At 24.2% G+C, this 9,565-nt stretch overlaps 1 pseudogene; it reads left to right on the top strand.

Moving 5' to 3' along the window:
• The first annotated feature begins 5,460 nt into the window (after positions 1-5,460).
• LOC112690099 lies at positions 5,461-6,620 on the top strand (annotated as a pseudogene).
• Positions 6,621-9,565: the final 2,945 nt, after the last annotated feature.

Genomic DNA, 9,565 nt, shown 5'->3' with positions numbered 1-9,565 from the left:
AATTTTTCACTCTTAAATGTTGTATCTAGTGTATCAATTAAATCATATGACTCATTATGCGTGAGTTTTGATTGTGTGGAGTAAAACATATTTTTAAGTTTGTAAAACAAAGAATATCTATCCTACCAATCGATTTTTTTCCAAAAATCCTCTAAGCACTAACATATAAAATATGTTTAATTAATAATCTTAAGTTAATAAGTTAATAAAATTATCATCAGAAGTTCTGAATTGTAAATCGAAAAAATAATTTACCAATTAATTTTCCATACATTTATAGTACCTAGACATATAAAAATCGTCTTACATCATTAAGTATTAATTAAACAGTTAATCTTCTAACCTACAAATAATTTAATCAAATGTATGGAACTATTATTAGTATTTTAATATTATTTTCTAAAATAATTATTTATATTTAAAGATACATTAATAACTACAATATAAAATGCATGTAATATAATATATATATATATATATAATATAATATGATAATATATTATTTTGGAACGTTAATCGGAAAAAATAGCTGCTTTGGCTATGAAATATAATATATTTTAAAGGTTTTAGAAAATATTTTTATAGACTATTAATAGGTTTTACAGATATTGAGAAACATCCTTAATTTGATTATTAATTAATAAAGTCAATTCTGTATAAATTAAAATTTCCATTTAATAATAAATTATATTTGGTGTTTCACTTCTAATACGATTAAGAAAACTGAAACTGAAACTGTCATATCACTCACACCTTTACAATGTCTTATATTCATAATTTTTCTGAAATTTATAAAAAAAACTACAGAAAAATGATTATCCTCTTTACTGGAATTAAACATTTAAATACAAAAAATGAATATTATTTTTCACATAAAATTAATGTTTTTATACACGTTGTATTTTGTAACTATTTGATAAAATATGTGATTTAAATATCAAAAACCTATTTACCAAATTTCAATTGTACGATAATATTAATTTGGTTCTATAAATATTAATCCTAGCGATTAGAGTTTGTTTTTCAAAATATTTTAATTGGTTATAGTTTGATAGTACGAAAGACAATAGTTTTGTTTTTTGTTAATGGTTCACCCACCCTAGTGCCTATTCTTTACAAAAGTTAGTTCTTCAAAAATTTAACATACCTTATTAAGAAATTTGGTTATAACAACTATTTTTGGAACTTGGTATTTCAAAAGATTTGTTTTAAACAATCATAAAGTTAAAAATTCAAAAGACAAATATTAATTTATTAAAATAGCCCATAAAGTATAAATAAAACACATTAATAAATTTATTAATTTTATTAAGTTTGAGTACATTATTAAATTAGTTTTTTAGATATTTCCAATGGTCCATACCGATAGTAATTAATAGGGAACGGATTTATATGTAATAAAAATACAAAAATATGTACAAATATATGTAAGTATAATTTATAGAATATGTGCTAAAAACATCCAAATATGTGGGGAAAAAAAATTTAAAAAAAAGTGATTATTATTATTAAATTATCAAAAAGATTTGTTGCATTGAATTATTACAATATCTTGTAAATTATCAAATGTTAAATGTCGCCTATTAGGTATCAAAATATTTTTAAAACAGCTAAATTATCGTTTCATATCAACCAATGTATTAAAAGCATATTTCAAGTGCATACTATCAGAAGGCGATAATTTCAAATTTTTAAAAGGTTGTCTGCCATTCATTATGTCATTAATTGTTTTAAAATCAATATTGCCTGGAATTTTTTTCTGTAACAGCATGAATTTTCTTTTTTACGACATCTATTGGTCCGCTTAGGAGTTTTAATTGCTAATTCAACAATCTGCATACTATCGTTTACTATAATTTTGTTAAATTATTTTTAATAAAAATTAAATTATTTTCAATGTTTCATTTTGCATAGTATTTTGAGCTTTTCCAATAGCGATAAAAGTTTCTGGAACTAATTTTGAAATAATTTCTTGTATTTTCGTACGAAGAAGACGTATGAATGATGAAATTATGAAAATATGTTTAAAAATATTTAAAAATTAGTGAAATATGTAAAAATATGTAATTATACCAAAATATGTAAAAATATGTAAAATAAAAGTATCATAATTTTAATAGGAATGATTTAAATCATAAACATTTCTTATCGAATCTTAAATATCTCGTTTTAATAAAAATATGCATTTACATATAAATCCGTTCCCTAGTAATTAATAATGTAAAATTAATTTTTTTATATGGATAAATGTATATTCACTACTGCATAATATTTGTATTCAAAGAGACTACAATTATTAAGTTATGAATTCTCTTGATGAGTAATAAATAATTATCATTTAAAAACCCTACGTTGCAACTCTTAAAAAAATGATATTTATAGACAACAAAAAATTTGTAATTTATAAACAACAATAATTAAATTAGTTATACTATAACTGTATTTAATATTTATTTAAGTACTCGTATAATTGCATGAATAATACTTTTCCGTAATCATCAAAACAAAATTGTTGTTTTTAATATTTTTTTCGTTTGAAAAATTTGTAACTTATAAAAAATGTTACTGTTAAAAAATTAAGACAATACTTTCATGCACACCATAACTATATTGTTGTTCGTTATATTCATAATATTATATTAAAAATGTAATTTTAATTTTTTATTCTACGTTTTTATTTTTATTCGCTAACAACAATAAACGTAAAATTATAATAATCAATACATTTATAGTTAATAAGTACTAAAAATACTATTAAATCATTATTCAAAACTTTGTAGTAATAAGTTACAGGAAATAAAAATCACACACTTAAAAATATACAATTTTATATTTTATGATGAATTTTATGATAATAAATCATTATAATATGAAACTATTTTATATTTCGTACTGACTTTAATTTTTTATGTTAAACTGTTATGAATTTAAAAAAATAATTTAGGTTTTTGTAAATGTAGCAAGAATAACTGTGAGAAATTTGATTTTACAATATCGTATTACAACGATGATTCTTCCTCTCAATAATTGCTATATACAGGTGTGCTATAAACCACGATTCTCGGTTATGTAATGGTTAAATGTTTTCTCTTTATAATTGCTTCAATTTCAAAGTTACTGATATTCTGAAATTAAATTACAGTACTTGAAGATAATTTCAAAACGTTAAATAAATGTTAATCAATGAATTCTGAACTTAATATTATTGATGAACTTTTCGACCGTCAATCTCGCGCAAAAAATATTTTAGTACTTCATTTGCCTGTGGTAGTATCAAACACAAACAAATATATCAAATACAAACTCAGATGCGAATAAAATTAAAATAATTCTTTATGAATTAAATTTAAATTATATAACTGTGAAATTTCACTAGGAAAATCTACTAACAAAGATCAACCTTTAAAAGTTACTTTTCCAGAGGTAAATCATACTTTTTATATTCTTCATGCTCAATCTAATCTACGTTCTACATCATTATGGTCAAACATTAAAATGTAATCATATCATACTGAAAAACAACGCAAATTTATATCTAATTTACGCAAAGAGTTTGAAAATCGACGAAAACGATATGAAAAGAATATTATCACATAAAAGATAATTCCACTATTATTAATCCAAATAACGTGAATAAAAATCACATAATTTACATATTCACTCTATTACCAAAACGTACGAGGCTTAAATATGAAAATTTATCATTTAAACAAATATATACCTTGTTCAACCTTTGATTTTTTTGTGTTTACTACAATATGGCTGTCCGATAATGTTAACACCAAGGATCAGCTTCAATAATTACCACACATAAAAATGTGACCGAAATAAGAATATTAGTCTACTTTATTAGTCAAAAATTATCGTTATATCAAATAATAAGCTAGAAATTTTGTTTATTTTAATTAAATTTAATCGAAATAATCTAATTTTAAGTCTGTATACATATCCAATAATTCGTCGATTGATAAATTTACTAAATACTTTTATTTTATTTTATTTTTTATTTTATTTATTATCATCATAAAGACGATTACGCCTAAAAGGCAAACGGTATAGAATACAGAATAACAAATAACAAATATCAAGTTTTACACATAAAATATGGGTTACATAGTTGATATATAACATGATTAACATAATTCATTATGAAATTAATATAAAAGTAAATAGTAAATTTTGATTAAGTACAAATAAGTAATAAGCTTAATTTTAAACATAAATATATATAATTTTAATAATTAAAGATGTTACTATATATCGATCTTAATAAAAATGGAGAATCATGAAAGAAATCAAAGTTTTTATTGAATTACATAAGTTAAGCATGCAATTAACAGGTGAGTATCTACTTAAGTTCTGTGTACATGTGGTTTAGTAAAACAGCAGATGAGAACGAAGAGAAACTTGAGGAACATTTATTAAACTTAAAATTTTGAGACAGTCAATTTTGTTATTTAATAAATTATACATCCAGTAGACATCTAAACATTTTCTTCTGCATAATAGAGTGTGTATGTTTAAACTATTGAGTAAATCTTCATGTTTGAAAATATTATTTTTTTTTTAAGATACCATATTTAAAAAGCGATGTTGTATGGATTCAATCTTTTTAATATCACAGGCCGTATATGGAGACCAAACAATTGAACCATATTCCAAAATAGATCGTATGAGAGAAATATATAAAATTTTTGAACATGCAATATTTTGAAATTCATTAAAATTACTTTTTAAAAATCCTTGTGCTCGTAAAGCTTTATTACAAGTATATGTAACATGCTTGGAAAAGATTAAATCACCTAGATAATAAAATCCCCAAATCTTTGACGTGATTAACAGCCATGAGGTTAAAACCATTAATTACATACTGATAAAAAACGTGAAATTTAGATCTTGTAAATGTAATTTGAAGGCATTTAATTTCATTGATTTGCAACCCGTTTGATATTGACCATAAAAAAAAAAATATTTAAATCAGACTGCAATTTATATAAATCATTGGGTGATTCAATTTGCATGTATAACTTTAAGTCATCAGCAAATAATAAATACCTACAGTGATTAAATACGTTACAATTACGTCAAATTACTTAGATTCTATTAATTATATTTCACAAGTGCCCCAATTAAAATATAGTATTATTGGGTAATTTTAACTTACTTTACATTTTTCTATTGTAAATTCTTTTTTTTTTTCGATTATTTATATAATTTAAATCTTGTTCAACACCATAATATTTTAAATTAAAATGGTGTATTGTTGGATTTTACAAGTATAATATCAAATTATAAATCATTATCTGTAACATTAAATAATTTTTCAATCGTTAATATCGATAATCTCATCTACCATTAAAAATAAATTTTCAGTTCTGCTCAACATGCACGTACATATTTTGCCTTATGAGCTCCGTTATCGCGTTTTCACGTTCAATATGATTTAATTATCTCTCTAATATGGTAGACACAATACATAACATCGATGGCGGTCCGCCTCGTACGCCTTGTTCTAACAAACGTAATTTATCTAAGTCGTCAACTTCACCAAAAGTTGACGTAAATAAAATATCAAAAATATTCGTTATACCTAATCGATTTGCCGTCTTAGATTCCGATGATCCCAGTGACAGTGTATTCAATACATCCACTAGTTCGTCAGCTCCTAACGAAAAACCAGCTCCTGCAAATCAAGACAACGAGCCGCCAATCCTCAATAAATAAAACGTCAGCCCCACCGATTTACATCTTTAACTTCACTAATTTTTCCGCCTTCACAAAGGAACTAATAAGAATAACCCGCCCAAACGCTTTTACCTGTAAGTCAACCACCTCATTTCTTATTGTACACGCCAAGGGCGCAAAAAATTACAACACTATTATAAACCATCTTAGGGATACTGGAGCTTATTTTCATACGTATCAACCTAGCATTTATCGCTCATTCAGAGTCGTAATAAAAAATCTCCACCATTTCACATTGTGTATGGAAATTTCCAACGCATTGTCGAGAGAAGAACATACCGTGAAACAAATCATTAATGTCAAAAATAAAAATAAACGCGGTCTGCTACTAATTTTTGTTGATTTAAATCGTCATGATAACAATAATGATATTTTTAATATCACTTCGCTACTTAACACTATAGTCTAAATTGAGAAACCCCATCATTTTCGTCGTGGGTGAACCACAATGTTATAATTGTCAAGGCTACGGACATACATATAATTATTGTCACCATGAATTTAAATGCCTCAAATGCAACGAATACCATCAAACCGAGGATTGCTCAAAAGACCGAAGTACTCCAGCCAAATGCGCGCTCTATTCTGAGGCACACACAGCCAACTTCAAAGGATGCCGAGTTTATCGATCCATCATCAAAAAACGTCAAAAAACTAAACCCATATTATCTCACAACAACTTCCCTTATTCCAATAACAAAACCTCCAAGCCCCTCCCTAATATTCCTAACAATTAAATTTCATTCTATGCTTCTGCAACCTCTAGTACCCAACCCAACATCATCCTACATAATTCTAATTTGGAATCCATTTTAACGACATTTCTCTCTGATTTAACTTCTATAATTAACTCTTTTATTATTTCCATATCTTATAAGCAAACAAATTCATAAATAAATTATCTAATACTGTTATCATTTAACGTAACTTATATTTATTATTTTACCCTAACATTATAATTTACGGGACTATCTAATCGTATATTGCTATTAAGATACCTATACTAAATTCTATATACATTATCTATACATGTTTATTATTATTATTATTATTATTTTAATATTAATTAGTTATTTTATGTCACCATCTACACTCTATTATTACTTGCATTGATATTATATCTGTTTCTGTATTTAATGTAATTGTCGAACTATAATAGTATTTGCTGAAAGTTCTAAATACAAATAAATAAAAATATATTTTTCAATTAAATGTTGTATTGAGTATACTATATTAAATAATAAAATTAAATACAATTGGGTTAAGCAGACTGTTCAAATATAATAAATGCCCTTGGAAGTATACAGTGAATGAAATTATTTGATAGATACTAATATTGAATTTTTCTATTCGCACAATATTTTATTTGAATAAAAAAATTACCCCTATACATCTTAATTATAAATAATATTTTTCATCATAGTTAAGTAATAATTTAAAACATCTCATATTTCTTAAAAAAAATAGCACACTCTAACTACGAACAAACTCATTCAACTACCGATTATTTAAAATTCACTACTTTAAGAACTCAATATAAATTATTAAAAGCCAATAATTATTCACATTATTTATTTAATATTCAAAAGTCTATAAAATATAATCCTAAGCTTTTTTGGAAATTGTTCAATGACAAAAAACCAAATAACACCTTTCTAAATATAAAATATAATGCATCCTGATAATGTTCAAATTGATAATAGTCAAAATATGGTCAATATGATCGATTTATTTGCAAGATATTTTTTAGGGTCATACTCTCAACTTCTCCCTAATACTCCTACAAATATCAAATCATTTAATCCATCTATTTCTCTTTGTAACATTAATATTACCCTTTCCAATATTTTTCAAGAACTTGATACTTAAAATGTGGCCCGGATAATATTTCTCCGAAATTTTTTACATAACTATCGATTCAAATTAACTTACCTTCTACACATTCTGTTAAAAAAATCCCTAGAATTAGCTACATTTTTTTTCCTTGGAAAATAGTTCATATTTCTTCTATTTATAAAAAAAAGGTGATAATTCATCTATTTCTAACTACCGTCTAATATGTAAAATTTCTATTATTCCAAGAATATTTAGTAAGATAATTTACAATAAATTTACTCCTTTATTAAATATTCTACTTATTAATTAACAACATAACTTCAGATCTGATTGATCAACTGTGGCTAACTTAAGGATTTTCAAACAACACATTTTTGATTCCTTTTCTACTAACGTTCAATCCGAAGTGGTGTATACAGACTTTGAAAAACCCCTCGAAAAAATAAGCCATTCCGTACTGATTGATAAACTAAAAAATATGGTGTAAATAACCCTCTACTATCTTGGTTTAATTATTTAAAAAATAAAATAGATTTCAAATAGTAAATTTTGGCAACTCATACTCTAATCCAATTTCAGTTAGTTCCGGTGTCCTTCAAAACGATCATCTATCAAGAACTATAATTTTTATTTTTATAAATGATGTATTCTTAGCAATAAAAAGTTCAAATTTACTACTGTTTGCCGATGATACAAACATTTTCAAAACAATTAATTATATATCAGACAAAACGCTTTTAGCATCTGATTTAAATTGTTTTCACGAATGGTGCATTCACAATGGTATGCAACTAAATATCAATAAATGTGCTGTAATTTTATTTTCTTATAAAAAAACTAATATACTATGAACTAAACTTTATTAAGTTCCGTCATCCAACATGTATTTATTATTAATGATTTAGGCGTTTATCTCGACGTGAAATTAAATTTTAATTATCATATTGATAAAATAAGAAATAAATCAATATCAAAATTAGTTTTTTTAAACCGTAGCTGTTGAGAATTTAATAACGCACATGCTTTATAATACTTTAGTACGTTTAAACCTAGAGTATGTTTCCTTTATTTGGTCTCCTAATAGTATTACACTTACACAACAATTGATAACAATAAAAAACTCTTTTCTACTTTTCATTTCTTACAAATGTAATGTTTAGAGACCTCATTCGTCTTATGATAGCGTTTTCTTACGTTTTTTTCAATATTTCAACTCTAAAAACTAGAAGAAATTACTTTAATATATTATTCCCATATAAATTATTACATAATAAGGTACATTAATTACTAGAAAAAATAAATTTTAAAACAAATTATAAAAACTCAAGAAATAAAGAATCATTTTTTATTAAAAATGTTAAAGCCAATTATTCATTTTTTCTCTAACTAATATTTCAATAATGGCTGGAAATAATATTAGCTTAGTTTTATTATGTTGTTTAATAAATGATTTAATATCAGCGTTAAATTTATAAACATTGTCTTTAATATTCATATTAAATTCTAGATTACTTTTGATTATTAAGTACTTGAATATACTAGTTAATGTCTCTAAATTCTATATTATGTTCTATTGATAAGGTTATGAATATATTTAATAAATTATTATACTAATATGTGGATTATATTTGTATGTTTTTTGTTGTATTTTATTATTATATATTTATTATTTAACATTCTGTTTTAATTTAGTATGCTGATGAGTAACATACATACGTTTTGCTGCTATGATTGGTTTTTTTTTTTTTTGTAAACTGAGTTTCCTCCGTATAACATTAAATAAAAAATAATTATAACAATTATCATTAGAAATATCGAAAGGTATCCTCTGTATAATAATACAAGATTGTCTACTATAATATATACCTGGCCAAACAATAACTTTAAATTATTTTTACAATTGTTCCAAATAAAATACACGTCAGTCAATGATGATAGTTAATACCGACATTCTATAAAAATAAATTTCAATCTAACAGGCAAA

This window comes from Sipha flava, unplaced genomic scaffold (assembly GCF_003268045.1).
Source record: "Sipha flava isolate LNK unplaced genomic scaffold, YSA_version1 48_pilon_pilon, whole genome shotgun sequence".
NCBI lineage: Eukaryota > Metazoa > Arthropoda > Insecta > Hemiptera > Aphididae > Sipha > Sipha flava.
The sequence above is the reverse complement of the archived record's forward strand: the minus strand, read 5'-3'. Positions and strand labels throughout refer to the sequence as shown.